General features: G+C 50.5%; 1 pseudogene; it reads right to left on the reverse strand.

The window, feature by feature from the left end:
• Window positions 1-18780: 18780 nt before the first annotated feature.
• Window positions 18781-22099, reverse strand: LOC119251146 (class I histocompatibility antigen, Gogo-OKO alpha chain-like; annotated as a pseudogene).
• Window positions 22100-22599: the final 500 nt, after the last annotated feature.

Genomic DNA, 22599 nt, shown 5'->3' on the forward strand with positions numbered 1-22599 from the left:
TGGTCAGAGATCCCTTCGGGCCAGGCTGGCTTTCTCTTGTGCTCCCGTGCCCCCCTCCAGCCCCTCCCTCCTGAAAACTTGCCACACTCTCCAAGTCTTGAGACTCCTCTCACTCTCCCCCTCTCTGGACCCTCTTCAACGTTCTCTGATCCTCTAGATTCTCAGTCTTCACCTCCTCCAGCTCCCCAATCCGGCCTCCCCTCTTTTTTTCACCTCCTAGCCACCACACCCGTTCTGGGTGGTCCTCTTCTGGGTCCCCTCAGGGAAGTGGCGGGGACTGAAGGAGGAATTAGGGTCCATGGTCCTTCCTCTCCATCTGGTCTCTCCCAGACTGAAAAGCTTCTTGGCTCTTTCACTAACAATCCCACCACCTACACCAAAGAGTTTCCTTGTCTTACCCAAGCCTGTGACCTTACTTGTCATGATTACATGTGATCCTCTCTTCCACCCTGACCTCTGACAAAAGGGAGCAGGTTTTTAGGTCCGCCCAAGACCAAGCAGATCAGGTCCCTGTGACTGACACAACCATGGCCCCAGGCTCTGCAGCAGTTCCCAGCCCAGAGCTGGGGTGGGGCTACCAGACTGACACAGGCAGGGCCCCTGGGGCAGGACTCACCAAGACCATTTTATTACCTGTCTCCTAGCTGGTCTCCAAGCGGCTGTGCACAAAAGTGTAAATTTTGCTAAGCTCAGGGAGATCACCCAGTCTGCCTCAGAAAACCCTGCTGCCTTCCTTAGTCGCCTGACGGAGGCGCTCCAGTGCCATACCAGGCTTGACCCTGACTCAAATGGAGGCTCAACAGTTCTGGCTACCCATTTTATATCTCAGTCAGCTCCTGACATTAATAGAAGCTTAAGAAGTTTGAGAGGACTCCCCTGATGGCGCAGATGGCAAAGCACCGCGCTGTGAGTCTCTCCGAGGCCTCTGCAGTGCCGGTTCCATGCCGGCCGGCCAGCGAGGGTCCCACATGGCACAGCAGACCTCTCCTGCCTCGCCCGCTACTCCCTTCAGCAGTGTATTTCGTCAGTCTGCCTGTTCTGTTCCCCATTCTGTCTCTAGTGAATCCTCTCACCCTCCCACGTATCTGGCCTGGACTCCGGTTCTAGTGTAAATGAATAAATAAATCTTTTTTTTTTTTTTTAAAGAAGGCTGAGGACTGTCCTCAAACCCCTATCCAGGATCTGCTGAATATGGCCTTGACAGTTTTTAAAAACCAGAAGGAACAGGACAGGGTAGAGAGGGAACTCCGTAGTCTTCAGAAGGCTGGGCTTCAAGCTCAGGCCCTGGTAGGGCCTTAAGACCGCCAGGCCATGTTCCTCCAACCACCGCAGTGCCTGCCGCCCGACAGAGGACGACAACGGGCCCCATGGCCCCCAACCGACCACTGCTGGGAGCCTGCTTCAAATGTGGTCGAGAAGGCCACTGGTCCAGACAATGCCCCAACACCTGCCAGGACCATGCCCCATCTGCAACGTCCAGGGTCACTGGAAAAGTGACTGTCCCTCCATGCCTGGCTGTGGTGGTCCAGTCCTTCTAGCCTCATGCAATTCTTGCCACCGGCGGTCTTCGGTTTGGCAGCTGAGGACTCAAGAGGCCCGGACTCATCGACCCCGATAAACTTCAAGGAGCCCAGGGTAACAGTCAAGGTAGCAGGTAAGTCCAACTCCTTTCTGGACTCTCCTTTAATATGTTGCTGACATCCTGTTCGGCAGACCTTCTCTGCCACAATCTCAGCAACACACTGCACAACTCCTCATCTTCCTGGGCTCAAAAGGATACCGTGTCTCCCCGTCCAAAGCCCACTTTCAGTTCCCACAGCCATCTATCTGGGTCTTCCACTAACTCCTTCCTCCAAACAGCTGACGGTGGACAACAAACAGGCCATCCGGGACCTTCCCTCCCCTGAATCGGCAGAACAAATCCTTTCCTTCCTAGGTTTGGTCAGATTCTTCCGTCACTGGATCCCTAATTTTGCTTTCCTAGCCAAGCCACTGTACGACACAGCAAAAGCCTCCCTCGAAGGACTTCTCCAATCTCCCGGGGAGGTCTGCAGGGCCTTCCTTTTACTCACACATATCCTCCTTAGGGCACCTGTCTTTGGCCTTCCTGACCCAGAAAAGCCTTTCCTCCTGTGCACAGACGCACGTCGGGGTATGGCGGCAGGCGGCCTTTCCCAGCCTCTGGGCCCAGCCCTGTGTCCTGTCGCTTATCTCTCCAAGCAGATGGACCCCACCATCAGGGGCTGGCAACCTTGCCTTAGAGCCCTGGCGGCGGCAGCTCTACTCACCCGGGAACCCCTCAAACTTACTCTGGGAAGACCTGTCCAAGCACATTCCTCGCACCACCTTCAGGCCCTCCTGTCTCCCCACCCGCTCTCCACTCTCACTCCTGCCCGCTCACAGGACTTCCACGTGCTCTTTATCGAAAACGCTCTGGTGAGTCTCACTCAGTCAACTTCTCACAACCCAGCCCCTCTTCTGTCTCTGGCCCCCCTTCTGCCGCTCATTCATGCCCTGGGAGAAACGCAAACCTCCAGACTGGGTTCAGCCGACTCCCCTTTGTCAGATGCCTACTGGGCTCTGTCTGTAGACGGCAGCTCTTGCGAAGGTGCGCGAGGTCAGTGGAGGGCTGCCTAGGCCATGGTTACCCTCGATCAGGTCATCGAGGCAGGAAAGCTGCCCGGAGGAACCACCTCCCGAAAGGCAGAACTCAGAGCACTTACCGGGGCCCTGACCCTCAGCAACCATAAGAAAGTCACCATCTATACGGATTCAACATATGCCTTCCTTATGGCTCACAGTCACGCTGCGATTTGGCAGGAAAGGGGGTTCCTCTCCACCCAGGGGTCCCCCATCATGAACGTTAAACTTGCCCTTAAGCTTCTAGCGGCCTTGCAGCTTCCAACTGAAGTCGCCATGATCCACTGTGAAGGACACCACACGAACAATTCTTACGTGACCACAGGGAATAACAAGGCTGATGCAGCAACAAGGGCTCCCACCACTCACTCTGCTGCAGATCCTGGTCCTATTCTCTCTCTATCTGTCCCCTCCATCACTCCGACTTAGGAACCTAATGAACGCCAAATCCTGAGTCTGCTCTTCCACCCCTCCTTGAATGCAAAAGTCTGGCAGCTGTGTTCCCATCGTCAAACCGGTGCTCGTGGATCACCTCAAGGGGGAATTCGCCAACCTCCTTCTTCTGCAGCTCACCAGCTGCGTGGACACTTACCCGGACAGGATTGGCAGGTTGATTTTACTCACCTCCCTACTCACAAAAAAGTTAAATATCTGCTCACAACGGTTGATACAATAACAGGTTGGGTCAAGCCCTTCCCCGCAGCTAGAGAAACGGCTCAGGGGGTAACCGAGGCCCTTCTTAACCACATTATCCCATGCGTTGGCCTCCCCACATCTGTCCTATCTGACAATGGTCCAGCTTTTATCTCAAAGATTACTCAGCAGGTCTCCGCAGCTCTGGGTATCACCTGGAAGCTTCACATTCCCCACCACCCACAATCCTCAGGGAAGGTGGAGCGCGCCAATGGGCTAATCAAGGGTCACCTGACTAAACTCTCCTGAGAGCTCTGCAACTGCACCAGGAACATGCAGACCGGTACTTACCCAGTCCTGCCCGAATCTCGACCTCCTCAACTGACCTTCCCCACCACTGCATCCAGGAGACCAAGTTCTGCTCAAATCGCTTCAGCCAAAGCCACTGCAGCCTCCATGGACTGGTCCGCACACAGTCATTCTCACCACGCCTATAGTGGTAACACCTCTGGGAGACCCCTCCTGGTACCATCTCTCTCGGGTCAAACGTGCGCCCGAAGACAAACAGTATGTATGTTGTAACCTGGGTCCTACTAGGATGCGCATTTCTTGTCAAAATCTCCCCTAGCTCAGTGTCCTATGTGTGGAAATTCAAAGTTAGGGAGACCTTTGTCTCAGGATCCACGGAGACTACCCACTTGGTGGGTACTGCGGATGCCCACAGACCGGATGCACAGCACCCATCACTCTCACCCTAACTCTTTCATCAATGAACAACACTATGAACACCATGTTTTCTTTCTTTTACCATCAAACCTTAGATCATTGCAAGAATACCTACAAAGAATATGGGGGGTGCCCTTGCCCGTCATGTACAGTGCACCTTCCAGACAAAGGCCGAATGTTCTCTCCATCTGTCATAATACGGGTTTCAATACGAATCAAGTTAACTATACTATTTCAGGTCCTTGGGACCTACGCTGGGTACAGGGAGTCCAAGCCACAGGGTACACTGGCTGGCATTCCTACACAGTGGCAACATTTTCCCATCTCAAGGGACTATGTCCCAACACAAAATGCCACAGTCCAAGTCTCCCAGGACATCCTCCATTCAGAGCAAGTCCTACAAAATCAGCTAACATCATCAGAAAAGACTGAGACACCCTCAACTTGGATTCGTAAAATACAAAACGCTATACTATTCCTACATAACTCTTTTGGATCTAATACCTTTCTGGTTTCCTCTGTGCTTCCCTTCAGAGGCCTCTACTGGCGGCAGCTCCAATTAATCTCAATACCACTATGACCAAGATTACAGACGCTGCTTGCCAGACTCCCCAACTCTCAGTCCCCCTATGGGACTCCAATCACAGCTACCCCTGCTATCCAACTGACACCCTTGTCGGCTTTCATTCCTGCACTTCTAACATTTCGGTTAAAGGTATCTACCCCTCCTTAGAAAAAGCCTCTGTGTCTTTAGCATCATCACAAATACAGCTCCCCCGCCCTGGCACAGGCCATGCTCCAAAACCAGCGGGCTCTGGACCTGTTAACGGCTAACAAGGGGGGCACCTGCCTGTTCCTCAGGGAAGAATGTTGTTATTGTATCAATGAATCAAAGATTGTAGAACAAAATGTGGAAGCCTTCATGAAACTACGCAAAGACATGGAAAGGGAAATTGGGGGCTCCAATTCCCCGCTGACATGGTTTCAAAATCCTATAGTGTCATGGCTCCTCCCACTCTTGGGGCCAATACTAATGATGATTTTACTTTTTTTTTTTCTTTTTGCTCCTTGTCTCCTGAAATTCACACAGGCTCACATTCAGGAAATGTTTCCTACCACCTTTAACCAACTCCTTCTCCACCCACGTTATCGCATCCCTGCAGAAGACCCTCATAACCAGGCCTGAGCCACCCCCTTGGCTCTCTGCCAGACCAGAGAGCAGTAATGAGGGAGCAGCACCTAGAGAAGGGGTTCTCATAAATGGGCTGGCCCAGGACAAAGAGGAGCGGCGAATGTGCGTGGCGGGGCAAGGGGTGGAATGTAGTTCCCTCACAATCCCTGGGAACCATCCTTATGTCACATCAACAGCTGGGTGCTTGATTTGTTGCCCCAGCCCCCCAGGACTAACCCCCTTTCAGGTTTCTCTTGTGGCCTCAGATTACCAACTTGAAGAGGACCCAAGACCATGGGACCCGACCCCGGGAGAGGGTTCAGGCTTGCTTGCTCTGTACTGTACCCCACCTTTAAACACTGAGCGCCTACAAAGCCTACGCTTCCCTAGTAAACTTGAAACGCTGGCAACTGCTCTGGGAGACACTGGGAAGAATTGCTTAGTTTGGTTTTCTGCGGGGTTTCTACTTCTCCGCAGAGACTTTCCAATTTTGGTCTGACTCCTCCATCTCACATTGTAATTCCTTATGACCCTGGGGCCAGAGTGCCCCCCAATCAGTGCTCTTTGGAGTGATCTGTTTACCCTCTGTGGATCAGATCCCAGCAAACTGACCTTCCCAGTTGGGAATCTTCCCCCAGTCGTCTCAACATGGGTTGCTCAGCTCACCACAGGATAAACAGGCGACTGAAGCATCAATTCTGCTTGAGTCTCCTGAGAAAAAAAAGCCTTCTGTGTTAATGCACGTATGCAGACATATGTGAGATTGTAACAGATTGCTCTGAAATGTGCCTGGCTGTGCCCCTGGCTGTCCCCTCACTGCCTCCTGCCATGAGCATCCACTGGGGCAGGAGCTTGAGCAGCGCTGCCTGCTGGCAGCTACTGAGTCATGGCATCCCAGAAGTTCGAGTCTGAAGACTGAGTGAAAATTCCTAAACATTTTTTCTTTAAACCAAGTTATCAGTCCATTTCTTCTGTCATTGGGAGGATGGGACGGGGTACTACTCACAGCACCTGGTGGAGATGGTGGCATGAAGTCAGATGGCAAATCTAACTTGTAAAGTGGGGTGTGAGTACAGGGGCTTGCCGTTCTCGTGAGCCTCAACTCTCTTTTTCCTCTCTGCAGTTGAGAGACTACCAAAGGAAAAACACCTTGGGGTCTCCTGCAGGAGTTAAGAAAAAAAGAAGAAACATGGCAGTAGGCCAGAGACAACCACTTCCAGTGGTTGTAAGTCATCTGAAGATGTAAGTCTTGCTCAGCCAGGCTTCCTGGGAGAGGGGTGCTCCAGGGGCAGCTGAGTGAGAGGTGAAGAGCATGGAAGAAGTGGGTAAGAACCCCTGGTCTGAGTGCAGCTTTTCCATAGCACTGCTGGGGATCTGATTTGGGGCGACACTGTTTAAGCTCTTTGTCCACCTGTGAGTCAGGGTGCTACAGCTCTACTTAAATCTAGGCAGCATCCATGAGATGATTGTGCGTTCATCCCTTCGTGCGGGGCCTGGTGCGCAGTGAGCCTTCAGTACAGGGCGTCACTATGGACTTCTTGTTCTGGCAATTTCCCTCATCCCCAGCCTCAAGGGGAAGCCAGTCAGTGAGGACACCCTCTCCCTTTAGGGTGGCACAGATGAGCCCTGGGTGCTCGGGATTAGGTGACCTCTGAGGTGGGAGTCCGTCTTTGCCACCTGCTTGCTGGGTGATCCCAGGGAAAGTCACGTCCCTCCCGGGCCTCAGTTTCCTCACCTGGAAGATGAAGTTGTTGGGCCAGATCAGTGTCCTCCAGACTGATTTGGTAGCTTTGATCATCTCTTGGTTCATGTTGCTTCCTGCCTCGGGCGAGGTGGTGAGTGGCCGTTTAGAAAGATGGTGCAGGCCGTGGTATGGATCCGTCACCCTTGTCTCTAGCATCCATCGTCCAGAGCTGATCTCTCTTTACTTCTCTGACCTTTTTGTTTTCTCTAAGCCACTTTTCTCTTCCTCCCCATGCTCTTGTTTTTCTCTTTTCACATAGATAATAGAATACGACTCATCAAGAAACATAAACTCATGCCATCTGGGGCAACATGGACGGAGCTAATGGAAATAAGCCCAAAGGAGAAAGACAAAAACGTCACTTAGATATGGATATAGAGAAATTAAACAAAGGGCTAGATTAAACTATCCCTTGAGTCTCCCAGGTGGTGCCTGACTACTGGCTGGGGCTGCAGACCAGCCTAGACTTCTTGGCCTGGCAGCACTGGATGGTGGACTGACCCTCTCTAGTTTGACATCAAACTCATTTGATGACAAAGCCTAACTCCTGCTGACTGAGTGCCCCATTGTCTTGTTTCACCTACACCACCACTGGATCCCCAGCCTCTGCTGTTTACTGGGTCTGAGATGGATCTTGTACTTGATGCTGCATGTAATTTTTTATTTCTTTGTTTTTAGATTCATTTTTAATTTATTTATGCATACGAGAACTGGGGTACAGGCCAGAGGTGCAGAGGGTGAGAGGATTCACCAGACACAGATTAGGGAGTAGAATAGGCCAATCCACTGAAATCCACTGCTGAGGGGAGTAGTGGGTGAGACAGGAGAGGTCTGCTGCCCCATGTGGGTTGCTCCCTGGCCAGGAATCAAACTCAGGTCTAAGAAGTGATAGCACTCAGACTTAAACCTTATGCCCCCACAGAGGCCCTGTTTTTAGTATTATTTTTTACATCTTTTGATATTATTTAAAATAATAGAAGCACTCCTACTGCTCTACTTTCATAATAAACACGCTCCAGCCCTTGGCTCAGGTCAGGTTTACACGTGTCTTTGTCACCTTTGCTCAGTGTCCATCTCTCATGACAGTGCAAGCTCCATGTCTCCAGGGTCCTCTCTCTGCTGCCATTGTATCTGCAGGGGAGGCAGCTTGGGGAGGCAGGAGCCAGCCAGGGAGAGGGATGCTGGGAAGTGAAGAGGAGGCAAAGGCAGAGAAGACTTGGGAGATGCTCCCTGGTTCACTGAGAAAAGCATTTCTCAAAGTGTGGTTGTGGAATCCTTGAAGTCACCCAGAGCCTGTCACAGGAGCCACTAGGTCAAAACTATTTTCTAAACGTCACTTAGACACCATTGGCTTTTTCACTACTTCGCCATCTGCTGAGGTAAAACTTACTAAAAATGGAGCTTAAATTACTAACTGCAGTTATTCTTCACAACTACTTACCTCAGAAACACAACTCAAAGGCAGTGTCTTTCAAAGTGTCTTGGTTGAAGCATTAAAAATTATCTTCATTATTCTGTCATCCTCAAATCCACATTTTACAGCACCTGATGCGAGGACACGCAAGTGCACACACAACACTCCTGTTGCGTCCCCAACTACCATGTGCCAAGGAAAATATTTGCATGAGATGAATTAGACAGTTTTTCATTTTTTGTAGGTAATTCCATCTGCACATGAAGGAATGAATGACAAAATCTGTGGCTATTTGATCTGGTTAATTAGACAGACATTGTCCTGAAAATGAGTGTGTGCTCCTTTAAGAAAATCAACTGACAATTGATAACTGACAGTCACTTCTCCTTGACCAAATATAAGTGCTCAGAAAAAAACAGAATCATGGAAAATTGTGTCCTATCACTAACTTGACAACTTCCAGTACTACTTTTACTTTTTGGATTTGTGGTGAAAAATAAAATGAATTTTTTAAAATAATTTGATTCCAGTGTAATGAACATTGAAGAGCTTTATAACTTGTGGAACAATATATTACTTTAAAAAAATCACACATTAAAACTAACTGCAGTTAGTTTTATGCAAGAGAGAACTAAGGAAATGTAACAGAATAAGAAATATTTAATGATATTGTTTCAGGTTTCACTTTGCAAATAACCTGGGAGAAAATACCAGCTGTATAGATTTAATTTAGTATCAAAGTGGAATATTCACAATAATGTGAAAACACTACTCCAACATATTTGTGTGAGGCTGTAGACATTTTTTCATAGACTTCAACCAGAACCACAGCTAAATGCAGAAGGAAACTTGAAAATCCTACTGTCTTCTAATGAGACAGACAAGAAAAAACAATGAGACAGACAAGAAAGACAACTGCAAACATAAAACACGTGAAAGATCCACTCTTCCCATTGCCCTGATTAAAAGAAGTTATTTAACAGGCATTGGTTATTGATTATCTATTAACAGGCATTGGATTATTATTATTATTCTAAATGAAACAACTACATGATCAAACTCGCTTTATTCCCAGTGTGGTAAGTATGGGGAGCGATACCTCCTAAACAAGATTATGCTTGGCGTCCTCCCTAATTTGTCAGACTGGACACGGATCCGGGAAGGAAAATGACTGAGAATCGCAGACCCAGTGCTGGGGTCACAGAGACAGGGTGAGGAAGCTTTGGGTGAGGAGAGGAGGGGCCAGAGCAAAGCCCCAGGTCCCTAGTCTGGTTCTCATAATTCCAGGCCCCAGGGCTGTGTCTAGGGCAGGAAGGTTACTGTTGGGGACACCCCACTGCCCCCTTAGCCTCCCTTCTGTCTCCACCACCTGTGCTGGGCCCTGGACACTTGTGACTCCTCCCCAGTTCTCAGTCCCCAGTGCCTGGAGGTTCCCAGAGAACCAGTCAGCATCACTGCCTGCCCAGTTAAGTCTCCACCCACCAGCCTGGAGTCAGAAGCTCCCCAGACCCCAGCAGTGCTGGTCTTGGGGCCCCCAACCCTGCTCCTGCTGCTTCTCTCCAGGGCTCTGGCCCAGACAGACACCTGGGCTGGTGAGTGCAGGGTGGAGGGAAAAGGCTTCTGCAGAGGAAGCTGCTGCCTTAGGCCCCTCTGTCACCCCCGTGGCCCCCTCAGTCCTGGTCCCTTTCTGTCCCCCCACCTGCCTCCTCCTTTAGTCCCCTGAGTCTTGCCCCTTCTGGACCCGCTGCCCATGTTCAGTCTCTGGAGCTCCCTCCCTCCTGGACACTTTCTCCCCTGCCCCATCTCCCTGGGACTCAGGACCTGCCCCCAGATGAGGGTCCGCCGGGCTCTCACCCCTCCCCGCCCCCCAGGCTCCCCCTCTCTGAGGCTTTTAGAAATGGTGATGTCCTGCCCAGACTCGGGGAGCCCCGGCACATCGCGGGGGGCTACGTGGACGACACGCAGTTCGGGGGTTCGACAGCGACTCCCCGGGCCAGAGCGCGGAGCCGCGGGCCCCTGGGCGGGAGGGTCGGGCGAGGAGACGCGGCTCCGCAGACACTCGGCGCGGAGGCTCCAAGCGCTCCTGGAGGCCCCGCGCGGCCGCCGCAGCCAGAGCCGGGCCGGGGAGCAGCGCGGGCCGGGGCGGGTCACCGCTCCCGCCCCACCCCCCGCCCCGAGTCTCGGGGCCCGTGACCCCCGAGGCCGTGGCCCCTGCCAGGCCCCTCGACCAGGGAAGAGCCCGCGGGACTTTCACCCTTTAGGTTTTATTTAAGTTCAGGATTATTCAGGGAGGGACATCGGGTGCGGGCGGGAGACCACGGGGTGACTGAAGGGCGGGCTCAGGGTCTCCCACGGTCCAGAGGACTCTGGGCTGCGCCGCGGGGCCCGACGGCGCCTCCCCCGCGGGCACGACCAGCTCCCCACGACGGCGCCGGGGACGCGCCCTGGGCGGGGACCTGCGCGCCTGGACCCGGCGGGCCCGCGGCTCAGCCCCCCGGCGCGAGGGGGAGGGGGAAGGTCGGGCAGAGCAGGACGGGAGCAGCCTGGGGGGCGGGTGCGGGGAGGGGCCCCCAGACTCCTGGGGATGGGGAAGGAGGCGCCGCAGCTCAGAGGTGAGAGGGCTGCGGGGCTTTGATCTCCCTGAGGCGCGCACCCCGCAGGGCAATGGAATCATGGTGAGGAAGCGCCCCCTTCTGGCCAGAGAGGGAGCTGTCGGCCACGTTTTCCAGCTCTGGGATGGAGACTGCCCTGGAGGCTCCTACTTTTTCCAAAGGACAGTTAAGGAATCCAGTTTCTCCTGAGAAAGAGGGGAGAAAATCTCTGAAATCACCCTTCACTGGATCCTTTTGACCGGCAGCCATCTTAGGAGATCTTGTTTTTTGGTCAGAGAGCATTTTTGGAGATCTCACTCCTGCCTGTCTGTGTCATCACCCTCCACCCAAGGCAGCAACAAAATGTTTAGAGACCTGCATCCCTCCCCGGGCTCTCACCTGCTATCCTGGACTCCCAGACCAGGCTGGTTTCTGGGGTTTGTGCTCCTCCCTCCAAGCATACTGTGCTGTAGGTTGGAGGATGGTCACATGAGGCTGCTTCAGTGTCCATGGAGGAAACACAAAGCATGAAATTTCTGATTCTTCCCACTCAGGCCCCAATCGCCATGTGACCCATCTCTGAGCAGGAGGTCACCCTGAGGTGCTTCTACCGTGCAGACATCACCCTGACCTGGCAGCGTAATGGGGAGGACCTGGCCCAGGAAACGGAGCTCGTGGGGGTTGGGGGGAGAAATGGAAAATTCCGCAAGCTGGCAGCTGTAGAGGTGCCTTCTGGAGAGGAGAGGAGATACACATGCCATGTGCAGCATGAGGGGCTGATAGCACCCTGACTTCTGAGATGGGGTAAGGAGGGAGATGTGGGCACACGGCTGACTCAGGGACATCAGAAGCCCTTCTGGAGACCTTCAGAGGGTCAGACTGAGGCCTCAGGTTCAGGGTCTGACCTTCCCTTCCCTTCCAGTGCCACCTCCTCAGTTCTCCGTCCTTGCTGTCGTCCTCATTTCCGGCTCGGTTCTCTTTGGAGGTGTGCTCATTGGACGAAAGGTAGCTTCATGTGTGAGGGGCTAGAAGAAGTGCTCAGGTAGGGAAGGGAGTTGGGGATCTTGTCCACTGGGGGCTTTCATGTCCCAGGGAGAACTTGCCCTGCCTGGTTAATGGGAAGTACCATCCACACACGGGTGTTGCCCAGAGGGCATTTGGTCCAGTCCCCCCTCACCTCCATTCCTCATTTTTCCCAGTCCTGACCTGGGTCTTTACTCACATTTCTGGAAACTTCACTGTTCTGCAGGATTATTCCTTTAGTCCTTAAGTCCTTTAGGACTTCTGACCTGGCTGCTCTGTGCTCTCACATGGTGCTTCTTCCCACGGGAGGACAAGGAGGAAGCTACACTCAGGCTTCAAGTAAGGGTGGTCAAGGGTTGGATCCCTGAGCCCCTGCGGAGGGTGTAGATGGAGCCCATGGGGGAGTCACTCTCATCAGTTCCTCCTGTGATCTCATCTCTCACCAAGTTTTGTTGTGTTCTCCCCCAGGCAGCCACAGTCCCAGTGCTCTGAAGTGTATCTCCGCCCCTAAAGGTGAGACCCTGGAGGACTGCAGTGGGTTGGGGGTTGAGGCAGAGAGGCTGGAACTAGGTGGTGGGGATGCTTTCAGGAGGACATCTTGAGAAAGCAGTGGACCATTGATAATGTTAACACTCAGGTCATTCACCTGAATTTCTTCATCATTATTTTCTTTCATGGTGTGAGACAGCCTTGTGTTGGCCTGAGTGTTACAGGATTTCTTTTTGCCCATGTTTTGTGGCTTTGTGATCCCCTGGTTTAAACCAATTCACACCTGTGACAACGGCCCATATCTAGAAGACCAGAAACAATAGGTGTTGGCAAGGATATGGAACAAAGGGGACCGTCCTACATTGTTTTTGGATATAGACTGAACCAGCCCTTATGGAAACAGTACTGAGGTTTCTTTTTTTCTTTTTTTTAAGTTTTATTTATTAATTTACACAAGAACCAGGGTAGAGACCAGATGTGCGGTAGGGTGAGAGGATCACCACAGACAGAGCGGGGAACAGAACAGGCAGACTGACGAAATGCACTGCTGAGGGGAGCAGCGGGCGCGACAGGAGAGGTCTGCAGTGCCATGTGGGACCCTCACCGACTGGCCTGTATCGAATCAGCACTGCAGAGGCTGCGGACAGCTTCACAGCACTGTGCTCAACCACCTGCGCCACCAGGGGAGGCCCAGTACTGAGGTTTCTTAAAAGAGTAAATGTGGTTCTGTCATTGCACCCAGCAATTCTACTCTGAGGATCCAGTTACAGAGGATAAATACTCTCCTGTGAAGGGACCCTGCACTCCCAACTTTAAAGTTTTTTTTCTACTTGTTTTTTTATTGTTACTTTGGCCTATCAGACAAACTGCAGTTGTACGGGATATCCCACGCGTGATGAATGGTAACTAAAGAGCTCTTTGTGTCTATATGTTGTCTGTCTGTATGTCCTTGTGTCTAACCGTCTTGACCTCCAGTGATTGACAAATTGGTATACATGGTGCCCATAAACGTTAAAAAAAAAAAAAAGTCTCCAGTTATGAGAAAAACAAAAAGTTATGGTTTGATTGTCAACATTGTGCTACTGAACTAAGCCGGTGCCTTCATAGAGATTGAATATTGTTTCTGTTAATTTTCTGATATTTCTGGCACAGCTTCCCAGAAATCTAAATTCAAATACAAATTTGGTAGCCTGTCATTTGGCTGATACAAGGAAATTTTGTGGAACCTCAGTAGAGCTCCTGAGACACTCCACAAAGTTTCTCCCTTTCCTCCTGGGAAGGCATTAGATGAATTTGTTCTATTTGGCTTTTACCTAATGAAGTAAAACTGGAAGGGAAGCATTGTCACTTGGGAAAATGGTAAAACTTTGGTATGTACAAAATGTTAACAGTAGTTTTCTAAAATGTGTATATATATATAAAAAAAAAACCTCTCAGTATCTGGTATGTATGTAAATTGTCAATGGTGATTGTCACCTTGTAATATTGTGTAATTCAATTGTTTCACATCTACAGGAATTGTTTCTGGAAATATAGGGAGAAAAGGTCTCAACAGATTCCTATTGATGGAACTGTTGAGAATAAAAAACTTTCCTACAAAGGACTGAATAGACCTGGAAATACACCTGACATTTACTAAGTTTTCTTTGACATAATACTGATAATTTTTATGCATTCTGTCCTGAATCCACAAAGTTTTTGTTTTGTTTTGTTTTGTTTTGAGTAACCAGGATCTGCAGCAAGGTTGCAATTTTTTTTTTCCAGCAAAGCTAACTTGTCACATTTTCTCTCCCCTTGATACCAACACGGCATACAAATAGTGGTAGTAATTTTTGCTACTTATCTTAGAGTCTGTTTTTGCATAACTTCCATAGGGATTTTGTCTGTTTTAACAAAAAATTGGACGTGAGTGTTATTGTGTGGCTTTGTGTGGAGTTCTTCTAAAAAGTTGAAACAGAGCTGAACCAAGAAGAGGAGAACCTGTTTGCCTTGTTTGTAGGGTTCCAGAGACCTCCAAAGAAGGTGAGGAAGCTGCCTCCATTGGCAGGACTGGACAACCCGGCCAACGAAAACGCCCTGGTACCCTCGAGAAGAGGAAAGCCCAGGTGGAGTCTGATGAGACCAACTTTATACCTGAAGCATACATCGACTGGATGCCACTGGTTCGCTCTGATCCTGTATGGAGTATTTCAACAAAGCCAACTAAAAATTGCTGTTAGTTATTTTCTGCCCTGTGATTTTATGCAAAAATAGAAAAAATGGTTTAAAAGTAGATTTAGTTTGCAAACTTTTGCTATGCTGTTAAAAGTTTGGGAACAAGGTTGAAAAAAATTGTGTTTTACATCAGTTAAACCATTTTAAAATTTTTTTTTCCTGTGATTTTTACATATCTGCTGTCTTGTTTTGGCTAATGCCTCCAATTTTTTTTTTTTTTTTTTTTTTTTTTTTTAGCTTAAACTGATGAACTATTTTTCCTGGAGTGGAGGACTTTTGCTTTCCACAATGGACAAATACCTGGAGAGACTGGTTTTCTTTCACACTAAAACCTAAAAAAAATGTTCATCTGAGACTGCATCCCAACCTCCATATATTCGATCTTCATCACCATGGAAATGGTGGCAACAAGTGAAAGGGGGGAATTGTTAGGGGGAAAAGGATGTCCCAAAGCAAATTCCATACAGGCTTTGTGGACTCCACCCCCACCCCAGGCCAAAGCCAAAGACACTGGGAACTCCAAATCCCATCACCACCAAAGGGAAGGTGGCTGGGACCTGAGGGTGGGGTTAAGCAGCTGGGTGGATATAAAAGGCAGACACGTGGGCTTTGGGGAGCCCCATTTTTGGCTCTCGGCCAGCTCACAGCCCGTCTGGCCAGCTCTGAGAGTGACTTTGGGTTTCCAGGTCCTCGGATCAGGTAGGACGCATTAAAGACTTTATTTCCCTATTTTCTCCCTGAGTTGTACATTTTCCTTATTTCCTTTTCTCTTGCAAATAAACCTTTTATTAACCCTTTTGTGTGTGTCTGTAGTAGAGTATTCATAAGTCCCTTTAAAGCGCGCGGGTGAGGACCCACAGCCAGGAACCCGTTTAATATCGGGGTTGCTCTATAACACCGTCACCACTGCAGCACTATTTACAGTAGCCAAGCTATGGGTACCACCTAAATGCCCCAAACAGGTGGGAAATTAAGAAGAAGCTGGGATTACACATATACATGTATGTACATATACATGTATGTACATATACAGGTGACTCCAAAGGAGATGAACATTGGGGTTTGGGGGAGGGAGCTGTCAGGGGTGAAGAGGCCACCACATCCTAGCAGGGTCCAGGGCTGGGCTAGGGGTCCTGCCCAGCTCCTTATACCTCAAGCCAACCATGAGATATGTCTAAATCTCTTCCTCTTCTACAGGTCCAATGCTTTTTCAGTCCTGCTCAGAAGCTGCTTCTGCATGGAACTGTATTTATTGAGATGGTGTTCTGACACTCTTTCCTCTGTGTGAGATTTGAATTAATTTATTCTGGGGCTTGATGTTAATTGACTTCCCATCATCTTATGTTGTGTAGCTTGTCTCTCCTGTTACACACACACTCACACACTCTCTCTCTCTCTCTCTCTCCTCTCCTTGGGAACCAGATCCTCACGCAGCACTGGGGTTACTCTGACCCTCTGTCTCTGGTCCCCTCAGAGGCGCCCTCTCTGCAGTGTCTACTCAGCGGGGTCCAAGCAGCCCCAGAAGTCCCTGCACCTCCTGCCTCTGACCATATGGGAAACCAGCCCCTCACCCTGCATGACAGTGAGGAGGAGAAGGCAAAGTTCTAAAAACAGTGACTGATGGAGGAGATAATTTACTTTTTTCCTTATTGTGTTATTCAATTGAGGTAACACTGGCTTACACACTGAATGTGTTCAGAGACAAGGGTCATACTTCTTCAGATGTTTGTTACCACATCACACCCACCCTAACAGCACCCATAGTCTTCACCATAGTCCATTGGGCCCTCTTCCTACTTTGTTTCCTATGCTTACCCCCAGCCCATAGCTTCAATTCTGCAGTCATACATATAAAGCTTATATTTTTAAGAATTTTTAAGAAAGATTTATTTATTTATTTATTTATACAAGCACTGGGTACAGCCAGAAGTGTGGGAGGGTGAGAGAATTCACCAGAGCCAGAGCGGGGAGCAGAGCAGGCAGAAGGACCGAAGTAGATGCAGTGATATATATATAGAGTATGTTTTGGTTTAGTTTCACCTGTCCCTGCTTTATTTCTTTACATTCCAAATATGAATGAAATCATCCAGTATGTAACTTTCTTCTTCAAACTTATTTCACTTAGCATAATTCCATCCATATCTATCCATTTTGTTGCAAATTCAATATTTCCTCTTTCTCACAGCTGAATACAGCTTGTGTTCTTTATCCCCTCATCTGCTGTTGGCCACTTAGGTTGTCTCCATCGCTTGGTTATGGTAGATAGTGCTGCAGTGACCATGAGAGGTGCATATTCCTTGAAATTAGTGTTTTACCTTCTTTTGATAAATACCAAGGAATGGGATGCTTGACCATGTGACAGGTCCATTTTGAGGAACCTTCGTTGTTTTTTTTTTTTTTTTTTTTTTCCCATAGGGGCAGGACCAATGTGCTATCCATAGAAAAGAAAGGTTCTAGGTTACTGCCCCACCCAAGGAAAGTTGGAGATGAGCAGGGATGAGAAGCTAAGGAAGAGGAGGAAAATGTGGAGTAAGATGAGGAAAGAAGACTGGAGGAGGTGCATAGTGCAGAAAGACATGTGAAGAAGAAATCACACTTGCTTCTCACTTGGACTTGTGCCAGGGAGTTGGGGACATGGAGAGAGACACGGGAATGAGACAAAAATGTGGATGAGAGACCCATGGGGACGATGCCAGTGGCAGCTATTACCTTGATGTGGATTTCGACTTTGCTCTTGTCCTTCCAAACTTGCCTGGCCCCTCCTGTCCCAGTCCCATGGGTCTCTGCCAGTAGGTGCCTTAGCCTTGTGGCAGGCCTTCGGGCCCCAGTGGGCCTACTTTGGGCCAAGCCTGTTTGGCTGGGCATTTACCCAGCCAAACAGTAACTTTGGGTGCTTCACTTGGGAACTATTCTAACTATATTCTTCTCTCTCTCTATTGCACACTGATTCTCTATTTTATACTAATTGTATTAAAGTTCTTTTCTATTGAAGGTCTTACACTTTAGAGTATGTTTTGTCTTTATGTAGCTGATGGCAGATGCCATGTAGAGTGTGCAGTTCTGAGGGTCCAGGGAACCCCTTATTCTGCCCACTAATAGGACCAGACATCATCCCCACCCACCATGTACCAGAGTTCCTTTTCCTCCACACCCTTCAATGGGTCATTCTCACAGCTGTGAGGTGGTAACTCATTGTGGTTTTACTTGGCATTTTCCTGACAGCACATGATGACAAACATTTATCCATGTACCTGTTGGTCACATGTGTGTCTTCTTTAGAAAAGTAACCTATTTAGTTCCTTTGCCCCTGTTTTGATTGGGTTTTCTTGTTTTGAAGTTCTTTGCGGGTTTTGGATGTTAACTCCTTGTTGGATTGATGATGTGAAAATAGTTTCTCTGATTTGATATTCTCTTTTCATAGTTCCCTTCACTATGTAGAAGCTTTTTAGTTTCATGCGATTCCATTGGTTTCTTTTTGCTTTTGCTTCCTTTCATTCCCCTCCACCCCCAAAACCCCAGTCAGCCAGTATCTGCTCAAAACCAGTTAGCAATTTATCTTTTCTCTTCTAAAATATATATATATATATATATATATATATATATATATATATATATATATTCATGCTCCTGTCTGGGCAATAGTGTTTGTTTCCCCATCTGTAAAGGAGTTCAGGTCACAGAGTTGGGGGAAACATTTGCAAATCACGAATCTGATAAAGGATTGTATCTACAAATAATGCCTAAAACTCAATGATCAGAAAGAAATAACCCAATTTTAATAAGGACAAAAATAGTGTAATAAATGAACAGCACTTCATCTGTAAAAATGTACAAAACTTCCATACAAACAGCAACTGTAGTCACGGAAAAGTAAAAATACAAACAAATGCTCAATATCACAGTTAAGAACAGTGAAACCTTCACACCTAGGAGAGACTGAAAATGCAAACTCTACACAATACCATGTACTGTTCAGGGTGTGAACAGCATTTTAAAATAATTTTTTATTTATACAAGAGCTGGGGTACAAGCCACAGTTGCGGGAAAGTGAGATGATTCACCAGAGACAGAATGGGGAGCAGAACAGGCAGATGGACTGAAAGCAGAGCAGCGGGCGAGACAGGAGAGTTCTGCCTCACCATGAGGGATTCTCCCAGACTGGCTGGAAATCGAACCAGCGCTGCGGAGGCTGCAGACACCTTCACAGAGATGCGCTCAACCCACTGCTCCACCAGGGAGGACCCCTCATCACATTCATTTTTAAAAGATGCTTTAGGGGCTGAGATACATCAGAGCCCTAGGCACTGTCGCTGCCTGGTTGAGAACAAAACAGAACCAGTCAGAGATGAGACCACAGGAGGGAGTGATGAGGGTGACTCCCCCATGGAGTCCATTTACACTGTCCCCAGGGGCTCAGGGATCAAACCCCTGATCCACACTTACCTGCAGCCTGAGTGTAGCTTCCTCCTTGTCCTCCTGTGGGAAGAAACATCATGTGAGACCAGGGAGCAGTCAGGTCAGAAGACCTAAAGGAATATTTTAGTCCTGCAGAACAGGGAAGTTTCCAGAATTGTGAGTAAAGAGCCAGGTCAGGACTGGGAAAAATGAAGAAAGGAGGTGAGGGGGGACTGGATCAAATACCCTCTGGGCACCATAAATATGTGTAGATGGTACTTCCCTTAACCAGGTAGGGCAAGTTCTCCCTGGGACTTGAAAGCCCCCAGTGCACAAGATCCCCCCAGTCCCTTCTCTACCTGAGCGTTTCTTCCTCCACATCACAGCTGCAGCCACCACAGCTCCAGTGAGCACAGCTCCAAGGAGAACCAGGCCAGCAATGATGACCGCGGTGGGGATGGAGGACTGAGGGGGCACTGGAAGGGAAAGGAAGATCATACCCTGGGCTCCAGACCTTGTCCTGACCCTCTGAAGGGCTCCAGAAGGGCTCCTGATGGCCCTCAGAACAGCCTCTGTGCCCACATTCTCTTCCTTACCCCAAGTCAGGACTTGGGGCTCCAGCAGCCCCTCATGCTGCACGTGGCACGTGTATCTTTGCTCCTCTCCAGAAGGCACCACCACAGCCGCCCACTTCTGGAAGGTTCCATCTCCGCCAGGCCTGGTCTCCACCAGCTCCATCTCCTGGGTCATGTCCTCCCCATCTCGCTGCCAGGTCAGGGCGATGTCCGCTGGGTAGAAGCCCAGGGCCCAGCACCTCAGGGTGACCTCATGGTCAGTGGAGGGGTGGTGGGTCATGCGTGTCTTTGGGGGATCTGAGGTGGTAAATCAGAAAACTCACTTTGTGTTTCCACCATGGACACTGAGGAATCCTCATGAGACCATCCTCACAATGGACAAGACAACTGGTGTGGCAGGAATGACAGGGGTGAAGGATGTCCTGAGCAAACTCCATACAGGCTTTGTGGACTCCACCCCCAGGACACTGGAGACTGCAAATCCCATGATCACCAAAGGGAAGGTTGGGAGGACCCAAGAGTGGAGTTAAGCAACTGGGCTCTCCGTTTGGGTATTTAACTGGTCATGTGGCCAGGAATCTCTGGCTTGGCCATGAAGCGTGCTAGGTTTTCGCCACCTCTGGGGGTCACTGGGATCCCAGGTCAGCAGAACGGGTAGGTCACGTTTACGAACTTATCTCCCTCTTTTTCTCCCTGAGTTATTCATTTCACATTTCCCCTTCCTGTGTAAATAAACCTTTCATCAACCTCTTGTGTGTGTCTGCAAGTTAGCATTCATAAGTCCCCTTTAAGCGTGCAGGTGAGGACCCACAGTCAGGAAACCCCATTTTATATCGGGGTTTGCCCTGTAACAGCAAGAAGCATAAAATGTAAAAAAAAAACAGGCTAATCTGGGGAATCTGTGCGATTCTCCTATTCCTTAGAAAGTTCTAGAATGAGGATGAACACCCAGGGTAGGATGAAGCAGAGGGAGTGGAACACAGACTTTTTATTCCTGACCTGGGTGGAAGATGATTGACACAGAAAAGCAGGAATCACATAACTGAAAATGTTCTCAGACCAGAAACAAGACAGAGAGAGAAACTGGTGGTTCTCAAACAGGCCCCTGGTCAAAAGGACCCGGTGACGCGTGATGTCAGGGACTGTCTGTCTTTCTCAGGAGAGACGGGATCCCTTCACTGTCCTGCAGGAGAAGCCGGAGTCTCTGGGAGTCTCTCTAGTGCAGAGCATGAAACCCAGGGGAGCCCCCCTCTCGGGACTAGAGAGAGGACTCATTTCCCGCAGTGACTCCAGGCAGGGGGGGACCGGGAGGCCTCCAGGCCCCTCTTACCCGTGCGCTGCAGAGTCTCCTTCCGGTACTCCAGGAATGTGCGCAGCCACCTCAAGTACCTGTTCTTCACAAGGTTTCTGAATCTCTCTGCCTCATGCAGGGCCTCCCACTAGTGCCAGGTGATCTGAGCAACCTTGTCCACCGCGGTCCAGGAGCGCAGGTCCCCGTTCAGGGCCAGGTAATCGGCTCCATCATAGGCGAACTGAAGGTACCCGCGGAGGAGGCGCCCTTGGGGCCCCACTTTGCAGCTGTCCATCCTCTGGAGGATGTGAGGGCCTGTCCCCGCCCGTGTCACCCCGAGGTCACCCCGCCCGCCCCCCCTCCCGCCGGGAATAAACTAAACAGAATGAAACAGGGTGAAAGTCCCGCGGGCTGTTCCCGGGCAGGTTGCAGAGAAGCCTGGAGGGGGAGACCCTGAGCGACCCCCGTCCGTGGGGATGGGGGTGCTGACCCGGCTGGACCCGCGCCAGCTCACTGGTCTCTCTCTGGTTGTAGAGGCCGCGCAGGGCGTCCAGCTGCGCGCGGTACCACAGTGTGTAGTACCTTAGGCTCCGCGTCCTCCTGCCCCACTCCTCCTGCTGCACCTGCCCCAGCCGCTCCGCCCAGGGCGTCCGCGGCTCCAAGCTCCGACCCGGAGAGTCGCTGTCGAAGCGGTCGAACTGCGTGTCGTCCACGTAGGCCACCGAGATGAAGCGGGGCTCCCCGAGGCCGGGCCGGGACATCGCGGTGGAGAAAAACCTCAGGGAGAGGGGGCCTGGGGGCGGGAGGGGAGACCCGGCCCGTTCTTCTCCCCTTCAGGGGGCTCGCGTCCCAGGGGGCGCCCACGAGACAGAAAGTGGGTGAAAGACGAGTGACAGTGAAAAGCGGCTGCGGGACGAAAATGGCCGGGACTCGGGGGCCAGAGGAGGCTGGGGTCTCGGGGGACGGAAAGGGGCCAGGACGGGGCGGGGCCGAGGTGGGGGGACAACTAGGGCGGCGGCGAGGTCGCGCCTTTCCCACGCCCGCCCACGCCCTCGCTCCCGCCTCTGGGAGCGCCCTGTCCCCTCCCGACCCGCACTCACCCGCCCGGGTCTCCCTCGGGGCCGCGGCCCCCGCGAGCAGGAGCAGGAGGGCTGCGCCCCCCATCCCCCAGGACGCGCCTCCACCCGGGCTGGGGAGACGGAGTCCTGGCGGGCGGGTGAGGCCTGTGGAACTGGAGCCGCGGGGCTGCTGATTGGCTGCTCTGGAGACCTCCAGGGCAATGGGGAGTGAGCCCTGGGGTGAGTCACCAGTATCCAGGAGGAGGACCCGCCCAGGCTGTGAGCCCAGAAGTGGAACCGAGGGGAGAGGGCGAATCCCCAGCAGTCACCTTCCAGCCCTGCACCCCGCGCTGGGAACTGAGACCCAGAAAGCCACACCCCGAGACCTGGGACTTTGCCGCCCCCTCCTCTCCTGCTCTGAGACAATTGCCACACCATGTACCTGAGTCCAGGCCCAGGGACTGGGTCCGCAAGTCTCAGACATTTTTCTTTCAGAAAACTCTGTTCAGTCTCACAAATTATTACGGATCCCATGTATAAAATTGTTTTGTGGGTTACAGCTTTAAATATTTACTTTACTAGAATAAAATATTTTAAAAAGATATTATTGCTTCTTTACTTTAGAATATAAATAA

The sequence above is a fragment of the Talpa occidentalis genome, unplaced genomic scaffold, assembly GCF_014898055.3.
Source record: "Talpa occidentalis isolate TD23 unplaced genomic scaffold, MPIMG_talOcc4v2.1 talOcc4.2, whole genome shotgun sequence".
NCBI lineage: Eukaryota > Metazoa > Chordata > Mammalia > Eulipotyphla > Talpidae > Talpa > Talpa occidentalis.